The 16,490-nt window shown below is 38.7% G+C and overlaps 1 protein-coding gene across 3 annotated transcripts in view; it reads right to left on the bottom strand.

Moving 5' to 3' along the window:
- crtc1a (CREB regulated transcription coactivator 1a) overlaps positions 1 to 16,490 on the bottom strand; it is a 132,656-nt gene that overhangs the window by 38,993 nt on the left and 77,173 nt on the right. The gene's annotated exons all lie outside the window — the stretch shown is intronic.

Genomic DNA, 16,490 nt, shown 5'->3' with positions numbered 1-16,490 from the left:
CAGCCCATAGCAGCAGGTAGTTCTAAAGGCCAGTTCAGTCCTGATCTGTTTCAACTGAGGATAGATAGAACTACAGCGATGCGTATTCGTAGTCCAAACCAAGCCAATAGCCTCTTGAGATCCGTTGCTATGGCAAATAATGGTCTCAGCAGGGTGTGAGCTCTGAGCTCTGAGCTCTCAAACACACAATTGTGTGTTTGATGGCATTTCTAGGTGAATTTGTGACGACACAGCAAATCCTCAAAAATAGGGTATTTCTAGGATTTTTCCCATTGAGTTATAATGGGGTTTTTTTCGTAGTTTTTTGCGAATTATGTCGCCACGTTAAGCCCAAATCCCACCAGAAGTAATAGCTCCAATGGCGTGAATTTTCTGCACGTTTTGATACCTCATTTGTAGGTGTGCACCCAGCGGTATGAGCCGCATTAACGGTTACGGAAGAAAAATAAAGATTAAAGAGACGCTTCTCTCCGACAATAGTAATAGGTTCCTGCCATTGCTTTGCATGGCAGGCCCCAATAAAGAAACACTTTCTCCGACAATAACAATAGGTTCCTGCCATTGCTTTGCATGGCAGGCCCCAATTCCTGAAGAAATTTAACCGGGGCCTGCCAAAGTGTGCCCGTCGGTTTGGACCCAGCGTTCTGATGCTAGCAATTAGCATCAATGCTAAAGAAAGCTGCAATCATATGAGGAGAATGACAAGACTGTTGACTAACATTCACTTGCACCATTCAGTATGATAAAATAAGTGTATCAGCTAAAATTAGCAAAATGCTAATGTTAGCATTATTGCTGTCACTAGCATGTGGGACATCACTAGGATGTTTTCTATAGTGGTATTACTCCATTCAGTAGAAAAAACATGGCTAATAAGTCAAATAAATAGCTAATGGCTTTTTTAAGCTAAAATGCTAATGCTAACGAACTGCCTTGCTGCGCAAGGCAGTTCCCTAACCTGAGAGAAAAAGATAATGCAGAATAATATTATTGCACCGCCTGCGGCGGTGCACTAACCTCAGGGGCATGATGAGGCTTTTATTTTGAAATTTTTGTTAAGCTTAATCTCAAAGGTCCAAACTAATCCCATGTCTAATAGTCACTGGGTGGTTAAATCAGTTATTTATTGCTCAAAAGAGCAATTACCTAATGTAAAATTTCTCAAGGCTTTTATTTTGAAATTTTTGTTAAGCTTCATTTTCCAAGGTGCAAACTAATCCCATGTATAACAGTCATGGGGTTAAATCAGTTATAGAATGCTCAAAACACAAGTAGTTGATGTAAAAATATTAAAGGCTTTTATTTTGAAATTTTTGTTAAACTTCATTTCAAAGGGCCAGATAAATTCCATGTATAACACTCAATGGATTAAATCAGTTTATAATGCTCAAAAGACTAATTACATGATGTAAAACTTCTCAATGCTTTTATTTTGAAATTTTTGTTAAGCTTCATTTCAAAGGGCCAAACTAATCTCATTTGGTTAAATCAGTTATATAATGCTCAAAAGAGCAAGTACCTGATGTAAACATTTTCAAGGCTTTTATTTTGAAATTTTCATTAAGCTTAATTTTAAATTGCCACACTAAACCCATGTGTAACAATGGTTGGATAAAATCAGTTATATAAAAAGCCCAAAACACAAGTAGTTCTAAAGGCCAGCTCAGTCCTCCTCTGTAGTAACTGACAGTTCCACCATGTTGTAGTTCTGACATTAGAAGGGCATTAGAATGTTGTCTGTAATTGACTTACTCCACTCAGTATATTAAACATGGCTAATAAGTAAGAAAATAGCTAATAGCTTATTTAAGGTAAAAGGCTAATGCTAATGAACTGCCTTGCTGCGCAAGGCAGTTCCCTAACCTGAGAGAAAAATATAATGCATGCTAATATTATTGCACCGCCTACGGCGGTGCATTAACCTGAGGGGATATTGAGGCTTTTATTTTGAAAAAATACATAAGCTTCATATTAAATGATCACACTAATTAAAATGTCTAACAGTGTTTGGGTTAAATTCGTTATTTACTGGCCAAAACAGCCTGTAGCTCTAAATGGCAGCTCAGCCCTCTGTTTTAACTGAGTATTGATTAGAACTACAGTGATGCGTATTTGTAGTCCTAACCAGCAGCCAATCCCCTCCTGTGTTCCATTGCTATGGTTATCAATCCTCTGCTAACTGTCATGTGTGTGTGACACAGAGAGGTGGAAAAAGATTTCTATCTTTGTGAGACACCCCATTGGTTTATATGGAAAAAAGTCCGAACAACTCCTTGCCGTTCAGGAACCGAGAGACGTATTGGAAAACCGTTTGAAGCATATGAGAGGGCTATTTGTCATCTCCCATAGTACCGCGATTCATATTTGTAGCTCACTCACAGTAATTGCAGTGATGAGACAAAAATGGTGTATGCAGAGCTCAGAAATTTTTCAGAAATACATGGAAGTGGAATCTGGGAGAGCGTCAGTTATCCTGGCACATGATTTCGCTCTGAAGCACCTTGACAGAAAACCGTAAGCCCTAGAGAAATTTCGAAAACATTTTACCGGAGCAGGCAGGCGTATCGATGTCATGACCGAGTTTGATACCAATTGGGCGATATTTGTGGGCGTTGAGGGCGATTTCAAAATTAATTTGGGGTCAAAAATTCTCTTCATTTCTCACTCTAAAAAAAGCGGCAGTTGGTGTCAGTTAGGCTCTGCGTTTCGGCAGTTGGAAATTGGCTCGTTTGACGCTTTTTACGTCGCCATCGTAAGTCCGTATTCCTTATAAAAATAATAGCTCCCTTCTCGGCACCGAGCCGCACGTTTTTGATACCACTTTTGTGGGGGTGCACGCAGCGGTACGAGCCGCATTAACGGTGATGGAAGAAAAATAAATCTATAAAAGATATAAACTAGAAAATTTCGGAAGAAATTTAGCCGGGGCCTGCCAAGGCGCGCCCGTCGGGCTCGGGCCCGGCGTCGTCACGCCACAAATCGGCGTCGACGCCAAAGGACGCCGCAACATAATCAATGGCACGCGGAGAACCGCAAAGAACGTTAAGCAAGGCGGACGTGCACCATTCGGTACGATTTAAAATTTTTGTCAAGGCTTTTATTTTGGAAGTTTTGTTAAACTTCATTTCAAAGGGCCAACCTAATCCCATGAATAACAGTCATTGGATAAAATCAGTTATATAGTGCTCAAAACAGCAATAATCTCATGTAAGAATTCTCAAGGCTTTTATTTTGAAATTTTCAGTATGCTCCATTTTAAAGTTCTGAACGAATCCCATGTGTAACAGTGCTTTGGATAAAAAAGTCACATAAAGCCAAAAAGCGCAATTACCTGATGTAAAAATATGCAAGGCTTTTATTTTGAAATTATTATTATGCTCCATTTTAAAGTTCCGAACTAATCCCATGTGTAACAGTGCTTTGGATGAAAAAGTCATATACGGCCAAAAAGAGCAATTACATGACGTAAAAATATTCAAGGCTTTTATTTTGAAATTATTATTATGCTCCATTTTAAAGTTCCAAACTAATCCCATGTGTAACATTGCTTTGGATGAAAAAGTCATATACGGCCAAAAAGAGCAATTACGTCATGTAAAATATTCAAGGCTTTTATTTTGAAATTTTCAGTATGCTTCATTTCAGAGGGCCAAACTATTCCATTGTGTAACAGTGCTTTGGATAAAAAAGTCACATAAAGCCAAAAAGCGCAATTACCTGATGTAAAAATATTCAAGGCTTTTTATTTTGAAATTATTATTATGCTCCATTTTAAAGTTCCGAACTAATCCCATGTGTAACAGTGCTTTGGATGAAAAAGTCATATAAAGCCAAAAAGAGCAATTACATGATGTAAAAATATTCAAAGCTTTTATTTTGAAATTTTTGTTAAGCTTCATTTCAAAGGGCCAAACTAATACCATGTGTAACAGTTCCTGAGTTAAATCAGTTATATACAGCCCATAGCAGCAAATAGTTCTAAAGGCCAGTTCAGTCCTGATCTGTTTCAACTGAGGGTTCCACTATAGATAGAACTACAATGATGCGTATCTGTAGTCCAAACCAGCAGCCAATAGCCTCTTGAGATCCGTTGCTATGGCAAATAATGGTCTCAGCAGGGTGTGAGCTCTGAGCTCTGAGCTGTCAAACACACAATTGTGTGTTTGAGCAAACACATTTTACTGAAAAGAAGCATTGGAAACAAATCCTTCCTGTTCGGGAACCGTAATACATATTCGAAAAGCGTTTGGAGCGTATGACAGGCCTATGTGTCTTCTGCGATAGTCCCGAGATTCATATCTGTACCTCACTCAGAACATTTACAGCGATGAGAGAAAGAAATGTTGTGCCCAGATCTGAAATTCTATTCAAATACATGGGAGAGAGCCTCAGACAGCCTCAGAAAATCCTGTCGCATGACTTTGCTCTGAAGCACCGTGACAGAAAACCGTACGGTCTAGATAAATTTCGAAAACATTTTACCGGAGCAGACAGGCGTATCAATGTCAGGACCGATTTTGATACTAATCGTGCGATATTTGTGGGCGTGATGGCGATTTCAAAAATGATTTGGGTTGAAAAAGTTGTCTTCATCTCTCACTCTAATCAGCGAGAGAAGCACTGTAATTTTCGGAAAAATGAGAAACTTTGGGTCGCTTAGAGGCAAATTGTGGACAAACCGTAACTGTTATCGACGAGCCGTCTTCACTTTCGAAGAGATCACAGACGTATCTACAAAATGAAATTTGAATGGCATTTCTACGTGAATTAGTGACGACACAGAAAATCCTCAAAAATAGGGTATTTCCAGGATTTTTCCCATTGACTTATAATGGGGTTTTTTTCGTAGTTTTTTGCGAATTATGTCGCCACGTTAAGCCCAAATCCCACCAAAAGTAATAGCAACAATGGCGTGAATTTTCTGCACGTTTTGATACCTCATTTGTAGGTGTGCACCCAGCGGTATGAGCCGCATTAACGGTTACGGAAGAAAAATAAAGAACTATAATAATAAAGAGACACCTTGTTGGGTGTAGAGTAATAGGTTCCTGCCATTGCTTTGCATGGCAGGCCCCAACTAGAAAATTTCTGAAGAAATTTAGCCGGGGCCTGCCAAGGCGCGCCCGTCGGGCATGGGCCCGGCGTCGTCACGCTACAAATCGGCGTCGACGCTAAAGAACGCCGCAACGTAATCAGTGGCACGCGGAGAATCACAAGAACGTTAAGCGAGGCGGACGTGCACCATTCAGTATTATAAAGTAAGTATATCAGCTAAAATCAGCAGAAACGCTAATGTTAGCGTCATTGCTTTCATCAGTATGTGGGAAATCACTAGGATATTTTCTGTAATTGATTTACTCCATTCAGTATACTAAACATTGCTAAAAAGTAAAATAAATACCTAATAGCTTATTGCAGCTAAAATGCTAACGCTAATGAACCTTGCATTGAACTGTTTAGTAACAGTTCAATGCTCATAAACTGCAGGAAGGCAGTTCATTAGCATTTACCTAATGATTGTCACAAATATAAATTTTCAATAACGCACACACACAAAACATATCACAGTTTAAAAATATATATTGACCTTATGTTAAAGATTTCTACAAACTTTTTACAGGTAAAGTTTACAATGAACCAAAATTACAACATTTAAAGAATACCATAAATTTAAGAATCTAATGTCTCTGCAATAAAAAGAAATTGCTATCTTTTTTATTTTTAAACAACACCTCATATTGTTAAATAACTGATTTTATGTATTCAAGTTTTAAATATTACATTTGAGTTTGCATGGATGTAAAATTACTGCTCAGTTTAAAAATTACAGTATTTTTAAACTGAGCAGTTTAAAAAAATGCTCAGTATTTTTAAACTGCTCAGCTAAACTTCGCTCTTTAGCTCGTTAGCTTGTCGATGTTTCAGTTTTATTCGCTGGGAAAATTATTCTTTGTCTGCTTTGAAGATAAGCAGACAAATAATAAAAAACAAGTTTTGATATTAACTCTCAACTTCATTCACAAAACTTTTTCGTTATTTATTACACAACGAACATGCATTTCACATAAGAACAAAACAATGAGGTGACGTTGCCTGTCCTTGAACACAACGCTGATCCCTCTTCACCCTGTCACCAACTCACACACATCCTCATTGTGTTGTGTTCTGTAAATAAACAAAACACAAGCAAAATCAATAAACTATATGCATATTCCAGTATACTGAGTTTTGGTTTTACATTCATTCTATTTAAATGTAGTTTGTTTGTGCTTACCAATGTTTTCTGGCCGGATGTCAGGCACCGTTTTCCCCTGGTCAGTTCGTCGATGTCTGGTTTTAGTTCTATTCTGTGGCAATCCGCAAAACGGCGTGTAGGTTTTCGTCAGTAATGCGCGATCTGTGCTTGGTCTTGTTTAAAGTCATTATTGAAAACATCTGTTCGCACAGATAGGTGCTTCCAAACGTGGACAAAACACGAGCTGCGTGGAGTCGAAGCTGTGGCATCAAATCAGGGGCAGTAGACGGTAAAAGTCCTCGATTGAAACATCACGGGACTTCGCTCTTTAGCTTCTTAGCTTGTCGATGTTTCAGTTTTATTCGCTGGGAAAATTAATAATCAGCTTGAGGTGACTCTGCTGCACTCTAGTGGCGAGAAGCCGTAATGTTGGTTGGTAAGAATCGGAAGGCATTATGGGATATGTAGTTTGTAGTCAATTCGTGCTCAAAACCTATTTTAAGTCAATCAATGGGGCTGTAAAACGGTGGTAGGGGGGAGAGGGCCACATAAAATGACGTAGCGGGCCACATGTGGCCCGCGGGCCTTGAGTTTGACACATGTGCAATAGAGGATCTATCTGCTGCTCATGCAAAACAGTCTATTTTAATCCCATGTGTAATAGTCATTGGGTTAAATCAGTTATATAATGCTGAAAACGCAAGTAGTTGATGTAAAAATATTCAAGGCTTTTATTTTGAAATTTTTGTTAAGCTTCATTTCAAAGGGCCAAACTAATACCATGTGTAACAGTGCTTTGGATGAAAAAGTCAAATAAAGCCAAAAAGAGCAATTACATGATGTAAAAATATTCAAGGCTTTTATTTTGAAATTTTCAGTATGCTTCATTTTAAAGTTCTGAACTAATACCATGTGTAAGAGTGCTTTGGATGAAAAAGTCAAATAAAGCCAAAAAGAGCAATTACGTCATGTAAAAATTTTCAAGGCTTTTATTTTGAAATTATTATTATGCTCCATTTTAAAGTTCCGAACTAATCCCATGTGTAACAGTGCTTTGGATGAAAAAGTCATACAAAGCCAAAAACAGCAATTACATGATGTAAAAATATTCAAGGCTTTTATTTTGAAATTATTATTATGCTCCATTTTAAAGTTCCAAACTAATACCATGTGTAACAGTTCCTGAGTTAAATCAGTTATATACAGCCCATAGCAGCAAATAGTTCTAAAGGCCAGTTCAGTCCTGATCTGTTTCAACTGAGGGTTCCACTATAGATAGAACTACAATGATGCGTATTCGTAGTCCAAACCAGCAGCCAATAGCCTCTTGAGATCCGTTGCTATGGCAAATAATGGTCTCAGCAGGGTGTGAGCTCTGAGCTCTGAGCTCTGAGCTGTCAAACACACAATTGTGTGTTTGAGCAAACACGTTTTACTGACAAAAAGCATTGGAAACAAATCCTTCCTGGTCGGGAACCGTAATACATATTCGAAAAGCGTTTTAAGCGTATGACAGTTCAATGTGTCTTCTGCGATAGTCCCGAGATTCATATCTGTACCTCACTCAGAACATTTACAGCGATGAGAGAAAGAAATGTTGTGCCCAGATCTGAAATTCTATTCAAATACATGGGAGAGAGCCTCAGACAGCCTCAGAAAATCCTGTCGCATGACTTTGCTCTGAAGCACCGTGACAGAAAACCGTACGATCTAGATAAATTTCGAAAAGATTTTACCGGAGCAGACAGGCGTATCAATGTCAGGACCGATTTTGATACTAATCGTGCGATATTTGTGGGCGTGATGGCGATTTCAAAAATGATTTGGGTTGAAAAAGTTGTCTTGATCTCTCACTCTAATCAGCGAGAAAAGCACTCTAACTTTAGGAAAAATGAGAAACTTTGGGTCGCTTAGAGGCAAATTGTGGACAAACCGTAACTGTTATCGACGAGCCGTCTTCACTTTCGAAGAGATCACAGACGTATCTACAAAATGAAATTTGAATGGCATTTCTACGTGAATTAGTGACGACACAGAAAATCCTCAAAAATAGGGTATTTCCAGGATTTTTCCCATTGACTTATAATGGGGTTTTTTTCGTAGTTTTTTGCGAATTATGTCGCCACGTTAAGCCCAAATCCCACCAAAAGTAATAGCAACAATGGCGTGAATTTTCTGCACGTTTTGATACCTCATTTGTAGGTGTGCACCCAGCGGTATGAGCCGCATTAACGGTTACGGAAGAAAAATAAAGAACTATAATAATAAAGAGACACCTTGTTGGGTGTAGAGTAATAGGTTCCTGCCATTGCTTTGCATGGCAGGCCCCAACTAGAAAATTTCTGAAGAAATTTAGCCGGGGCCTGCCAAGGCGCGCCCGTCGGGCATGGGCCCGGCGTCGTCACGCTACAAATCGGCGTCGACGCTAAAGAACGCCGCAACGTAATCAGTGGCACGCGGAGAATCACAAGAACGTTAAGCGAGGCGGACGTGCACCATTCAGTATTATAAAGTAAGTATATCAGCTAAAATCAGCAGAAACGCTAATGTTAGCGTCATTGCTTTCATCAGTATGTGGGAAATCACTAGGATATTTTCTGTAATTGATTTACTCCATTCAGTATACTAAACATTGCTAAAAAGTAAAATAAATACCTAATAGCTTATTGCAGCTAAAATGCTAACGCTAATGAACCTTGCATTGAACTGTTTAGTAACAGTTCAATGCTCATAAACTGCAGGAAGGCAGTTCATTAGCATTTACCTAATGATTGTCACAAATATAAATTTTCAATAACGCACACACACAAAACATATCACAGTTTAAAAATATATATTGACCTTATGTTAAAGATTTCTACAAACTTTTTACAGGTAAAGTTTACAATGAACCAAAATTACAACATTTAAAGAATACCATAAATTTAAGAATCTAATGTCTCTGCAATAAAAAGAAATTGCTATCTTTTTTATTTTTAAACAACACCTCATATTGTTAAATAACTGATTTTATGTATTCAAGTTTTAAATATTACATTTGAGTTTGCATGGATGTAAAATTACTGCTCAGTTTAAAAATTGCGTTGTGTTCTGTAAATAAACAAAACACAAGCAAAATCAATAAACTATATGCATATTCCAGTATACTGCGTTTTGGTTTTACATCCATTCTATTTAAATGTAGTTTGTTCGTGCTTACCAATGTTTTCTGGCCGGATGTCTGGCACCGTTTTCCCCTGGTCAGTTCGTCGATGTCTGGTTTTAGTTCTATTCTGTGGCAATCCGCAAAACGGCGTGTAGGTTTTCGTCAGTAATGCGCGATCTGTGCTTGGTCTTGTTTAAAGTCATTATTGAAAACATCTGTTCGCACAGATAGGTGCTTCCAAACGTGGACAAAACACGAGCTGCATGGAGTCGAAGCTGTGGCATCAAATCAGGGGGCAGTAGACGGTAAAAGTCCTCGATTGAAACATCACAGGACTTCGCTCTTTAGCTTGTTAGCTTGTCGATCTTTCAGTTTTATTCGCTGGGAAAATTAATCATCAGCTTGAGGTGACTCTGCTGCACTCTAGTGGCGAGAAGCCGTAATGTTGGTTGGTAAGAATCGGAAGGCATTATGGGATATGTAGGTTGTAGTCAATTCGTGCTCAAAACCTATTTTAAGTCAATCAATGGGGCTGTAAAACGGTGGTAGGGGGGAGAGGGCGACATAAAATGACGTAGCCGGCCACATGTGGCCCGCGGGCCTTGAGTTTGACACATGTGCAATAGAGGATCTATCTGCTGCTCATGCAAAACAGTCTATTTTAATCCCATGTGTAATAGTCATTGGGTTAAATCAGTTATATAATGCTGAAAAAGCAAGTAGTTGATGTAAAAATATTCAAGGCTTTTATTTTGAAATGTTCAGTATGCTTCATTTCAGAGGGCCAAACTAATACCACGTGTAACAGTGCTTTGGATGAAAAAGTCACATAAAGCCAAAAACAGCAATTACCTGATGTAAAAATATTCAAGGCTTTTATTTTGAAATTTTCATCAAGCTTAATTTTAAATTGCCACACTAATCACATGTGTAACAATTGCTGGGTTAAATCAGTTATATAAAGCTCAAAAGAGCAATTTCCTGATGTAAAAATATTCAAGGCTTTTATTTTGAAATTTTTGTTAAGCTTCATTTCAAAGGGCCAAACTAATACCATGTGTAACAGTGCTTTGGATGAAAAAGTCAAATAAAGCCAAAAAGAGCAATTACATGATGTAAAAATATTCAAGGCTTTTATTGTGAAATTTTTGTTAAGCTTCATTTAAAGTTCAAAACTAATCCCATGTGTAACAGTTACTGAGTTAAATCAGTTATATACAGCCCATAGCAGCAGGTAGTTCTAAAGGCCAGTTCAGTCCTGATCTGTTTCAACTGAGGATAGATAGAACTACAGCGATGCGTATTCGTAGTCCAAACCAGCAGCCAATAGCCTCTTGAGATCCGTTGCTATGGCAAATAATGGTCTCAGCAGGGTGTGAGCTCTGAGCTCTGAGCTCTCAAACACACAATTGTGTGTTTGAGCAAACACGTTTTACTGACAAAAAAGCATTGGAAACAAATCCTTCTTGTTCGGGAACCGTAATACATATTCGAAAAGCGTTTCGAGCGTATGAGAGGGCTATGTGTCTTCTGCGATAGTCCCGAGATTCATATCTGTACCTCACTCAGAACATTTACAGCGATGAGAGAAAGAAATGTTGTGCCCAGATCTGAAATTCTATTCAAATACATGGGAGAGAGCCTGAGACAGCCTCAGAAAATCCTGTCGCATGACTTTGCTCTGAAGCACCGTGACAGAAAACCGTACGGTCTAGATCAATTTCGAAAACATTTTACCGGAGCAGACAGGCGTATCAATGTCAGGACCGATTTTGATACTAATCGTGCGATATTTGTGGGCGTGATGGCGATTTCAAAAATGATTTGGGCTGAAAAAGTTGTCTTCATCTCTCACTCTAAGCAGCCAGAGACGCACTCTAACTTTAGGAAAAATGAGAAACTTTGGGTCGCTTAGAGGCAAATTGTGGACAAACCGTAACTGGTATCGACGAGCCGTCTTCACTTTCGAAGAGATCACAGACGTATCTACAAAATGAAATTTGAATGGCATTTCTAGGTGAATTTGTGACGACACAGAAAATCCTCAAAAATAGGGTATTTCTAGGATTTTTCCCATTGACTTATAATGGGGTTTTTTTCGTAGTTTTTTGCGAATTATGTCGCCACGTTAACCCCAAATCCCACCAGAAGTAATAGCTGGAATGGCGTGAATTTTCTGCAGGTTTTGATACCTCATTTGTAGGTGTGCACCAAGCGGTATGAGCCGCATTAACGGTTACGGAAGAAAAATAAAGAAGAACTAGAAAATTTCGGAAGAAATTTAGCCGGGGCCTGCCAAGGCGCGCCCGTCGGGCTCGGGCCCGGCGTCGTCACGCCACAAATCGGCGTCGACGCTAAAGGACGCCGCGACGTAATCAATGGCACGCGGAGAACCGCAAGAACGTTAAGCGAGGCGGACGTGCACCATTCGGTACGATTTAAAATTTTTGTCAAGGCTTTTATTTTGGAAGTTTTGTTAAACTTCATTTCAAAGGGCCAACCTAATCCCATGAATAACAGTCATTGGATAAAATCAGTTATATAGTGCTCAAAACAGCAATAATCTCATGTAAGAATTCTCAAGGCTTTTATTTTGAAATTTTCAGTATGCTCCATTTTAAAGTTCTGAACGAATCCCATGTGTAACAGTGCTTTGGATAAAAAAGTCACATAAAGCCAAAAAGCGCAATTACCTGATGTAAAAATATGCAAGGCTTTTATTTTGAAATTATTATTATGCTCCATTTTAAAGTTCCGAACTAATCCCATGTGTAACAGTGCTTTGGATGAAAAAGTCATATACGGCCAAAAAGAGCAATTGCATGACGTAAAAATATTCAAGGCTTTTATTTTGAAATTATTATTATGCTCCATTTTAAAGTTCCTAACAAATCCCATGTGTAACAGTGCTTTGGATGAAAAAGTCATATACGGCCAAAAAGAGCAATTACATGACGTAAAAATATTCAAGGCTTTTATTTTGAAATTTTCAGTATGCTTCATTTCAGAGGGCCAAACTATTCCATTGTGTAACAGTGCTTTGGATAAAAAAGTCACATAAAGCCAAAAAGCGCAATTACCTGATGTAAAAATATTCAAGGCTTTTATTTTGAAATTATTATTATGCTCCATTTTAAAGTTCCGAACTAATCCCATGTGTAACAGTGCTTTGGATGAAAAAGTCATATAAAGCCAAAAATAGCAATTACATGATGTAAAAATATTCAAAGCTTTTATTTTGAAATTTTTGTTAAGCTTCATTTCAAAGGGCCAAACTAATACCATGTGTAACAGTGCTTTGGATGAAAAAGTCAAATAAAGCCAAAAACAGCAATTACCTGATGTAAAAATATTCAAGGCTTTTATTTTGAAATTATTATTATGCTTAATTTTAAAGTTCCAAACTAATACCATGTGTAACAGTTCCTGAGTTAAATCAGTTATATACAGCCCATAGCAGCAAATAGTTCTAAAGGCCAGTTCAGTCCTGATCTGTTTCAACTGAGGGTTCCACTATAGATAGAACTACAATGATGCGTATCTGTAGTCCAAACCAGCAGCCAATAGCCTCTTGAGATCCGTTGCTATGGCAAATAATGGTCTCAGCAGGGTGTGAGCTCTGAGCTCTGAGCTGTCAAACACACAATTGTGTGTTTGAGCAAACACATTTTACTGAAAAGAAGCATTGGAAACAAATCCTTCCTGTTCGGGAACCGTAATACATATTCGAAAAGCGTTTGGAGCGTATGACAGGCCTATGTGTCTTCTGTGATAGTCCCGAGATTCATATCTGTACCTCACTCAGAACATTTACAGTGATGAGAGAAAGAAATGTTGTGCCCAGATCTGAAATTCTATTCAAATACATGGGAGAGAGCCTCAGACAGCCTCAGAAAATCCTGTCGCATGACTTTGCTCTGAAGCACCGTGACAGAAAACCGTACGGTCTAGATAAATTTCGAAAACATTTTACCGGAGCAGACAGGCGTATCAATGTCAGGACCGATTTTGATACTAATCGTGCGATATTTGTGGGCGTGATGGCGATTTCAAAAATGATTTGGGTTGAAAAAGTTGTCTTCATCTCTCACTCTAATCAGCGAGAGAAGCACTGTAATTTTCGGAAAAATGAGAAACTTTGGGTCGCTTAGAGGCAAATTGTGGACAAACCGTAACTGGTATCGACGAGCCGTCTTCACTTTCGAAGAGATCACAGACGTATCTACAAAATGAAATTTGAATGGCATTTCTAGGTGAATTTGTGACGACACAGAAAATCCTCAAAAATAGGGTATTTCCAGGATTTTTCCCATTGACTTATAATGGGGTTTTTTTCGTAGTTTTTTGCGAATTATGTCGCCACGTTAACCCCAAATCCCACCAAAAATAATAGCTCCAATGGCGTGAATTTTCTGCACGTTTTGATACCTCATTTGTAGGTGTGCACCCAGCGGTATGAGCCGCATTAACGGTGACGGAAGAAAAATAAAGAATTATAATAAAGAGACGCTTGTTGGGTGTAGAGTAATAGGTTCCTGCCATTGCTTTGCATGGCAGGCCCCAACTAGAAAATTTCGGAAGAAATTTAGCCGGGGCCTGCCAAGGCGCGCCCGTCGGGCTCGGGCCCGGCGTCGTCACGCCACAAATCGGCGTCGACGCTAAAGGACGCCGCAACATAATCAATGGCACGCGGAGAACCGCAAGAACGTTAAGCAAGGCGGACGTGCACCATTCGGTACGATTTAAAATTTTTGTCAAGGCTTTTATTTTGGAAGTTTTGTTAAACTTCATTTCAAAGGGCCAACCTAATCCCATGAATAACAGTCATTGGATAAAATCAGTTATATAGTGCTCAAAACAGCAATAATCTCATGTAAGAATTCTCAAGGCTTTTATTTTGAAATTTTCAGTATGCTCCATTTTAAAGTTCTGAACGAATCCCATGTGTAACAGTGCTTTGGATAAAAAAGTCACATAAAGCCAAAAAGCGCAATTACCTGATGTAAAAATATGCAAGGCTTTTATTTTGAAATTATTATTATGCTCCATTTTAAAGTTCCGAACTAATCCCATGTGTAACAGTGCTTTGGATGAAAAAGTCATATACGGCCAAAAAGAGCAATTACATGACGTAAAAATATTCAAGGCTTTTATTTTGAAATTATTATTATGCTCCATTTTAAAGTTCCTAACAAATCCCATGTGTAACAGTGCTTTGGATGAAAAAGTCATATACGGCCAAAAAGAGCAATTACATGACGTAAAAATATTCAAGGCTTTTATTTTGAAATTTTCAGTATGCTTCATTTCAGAGGGCCAAACTATTCCATTGTGTAACAGTGCTTTGGATAAAAAAGTCACATAAAGCCAAAAAGCGCAATTACCTGATGTAAAAATATTCAAGGCTTTTATTTTGAAATTATTATTATGCTCCATTTTAAAGTTCCGAACTAATCCCATGTGTAACAGTGCTTTGGATGAAAAAGTCATATAAAGCCAAAAAGAGCAATTACATGATGTAAAAATATTCAAAGCTTTTATTTTGAAATTTTTGTTAAGCTTCATTTCAAAGGGCCAAACTAATACCATGTGTAACAGTGCTTTGGATGAAAAAGTCAAATAAAGCCAAAAACAGCAATTACCTGATGTAAAAATATTCAAGGCTTTTATTTTGAAATTATTATTATGCTTAATTTTAAAGTTCCAAACTAATACCATGTGTAACAGTTCCTGAGTTAAATCAGTTATATACAGCCCATAGCAGCAAATAGTTCTAAAGGCCAGTTCAGTCCTGATCTGTTTCAACTGAGGGTTCCACTATAGATAGAACTACAATGATGCGTATCTGTAGTCCAAACCAGCAGCCAATAGCCTCTTGAGATCCGTTGCTATGGCAAATAATGGTCTCAGCAGGGTGTGAGCTCTGAGCTCTGAGCTGTCAAACACACAATTGTGTGTTTGAGCAAACACATTTTACTGAAAAGAAGCATTGGAAACAAATCCTTCCTGTTCGGGAACCGTAATACATATTCGAAAAGCGTTTGGAGCGTATGACAGGCCTATGTGTCTTCTGCGATAGTCCCGAGATTCATATCTGTACCTCACTCAGAACATTTACAGTGATGAGAGAAAGAAATGTTGTGCCCAGATCTGAAATTCTATTCAAATACATGGGAGAGAGCCTCAGACAGCCTCAGAAAATCCTGTCGCATGACTTTGCTCTGAAGCACCGTGACAGAAAACCGTACGGTCTAGATAAATTTCGAAAACATTTTACCGGAGCAGACAGGCGTATCAATGTCAGGACCGATTTTGATACTAATCGTGCGATATTTGTGGGCGTGATGGCGATTTCAAAAATGATTTGGGTTGAAAAAGTTGTCTTCATCTCTCACTCTAATCAGCGAGAGAAGCACTGTAATTTTCGGAAAAATGAGAAACTTTGGGTCGCTTAGAGGCAAATTGTGGACAAACCGTAACTGGTATCGACGAGCCGTCTTCACTTTCGAAGAGATCACAGACGTATCTACAAAATGAAATTTGAATGGCATTTCTAGGTGAATTTGTGACGACACAGAAAATCCTCAAAAATAGGGTATTTCCAGGATTTTTCCCATTGACTTATAATGGGGTTTTTTTCGTAGTTTTTTGCGAATTATGTCGCCACGTTAACCCCAAATCCCACCAAAAATAATAGCTCCAATGGCGTGAATTTTCTGCACGTTTTGATACCTCATTTGTAGGTGTGCACCCAGCGGTATGAGCCGCATTAACGGTGACGGAAGAAAAATAAAGAATTATAATAAAGAGACGCTTGTTGGGTGTAGAGTAATAGGTTCCTGCCATTGCTTTGCATGGCAGGCCCCAACTAGAAAATTTCGGAAGAAATTTAGCCGGGGCCTGCCAAGGCGCGCCCGTCGGGCTCGGGCCCGGCGTCGTCACGCCACAAATCGGCGTCGACGCTAAAGGACGCCGCAACATAATCAATGGCACGCGGAGAACCGCAAGAACGTTAAGCAAGGCGGACGTGCACCATTCGGTACGATTTAAAATTTTTGTCAAGGCTTTTATTTTGGAAGTTTTGTTAAACTTCATTTCAAAGGGCCAACC

Source organism: Xiphophorus hellerii, chromosome 6 (genome assembly GCF_003331165.1).
Source record: "Xiphophorus hellerii strain 12219 chromosome 6, Xiphophorus_hellerii-4.1, whole genome shotgun sequence".
Classification (NCBI taxonomy): Eukaryota; Metazoa; Chordata; class Actinopteri; order Cyprinodontiformes; family Poeciliidae; genus Xiphophorus; species Xiphophorus hellerii.
The sequence above is the reverse complement of the archived record's forward strand: the minus strand, read 5'-3'. Positions and strand labels throughout refer to the sequence as shown.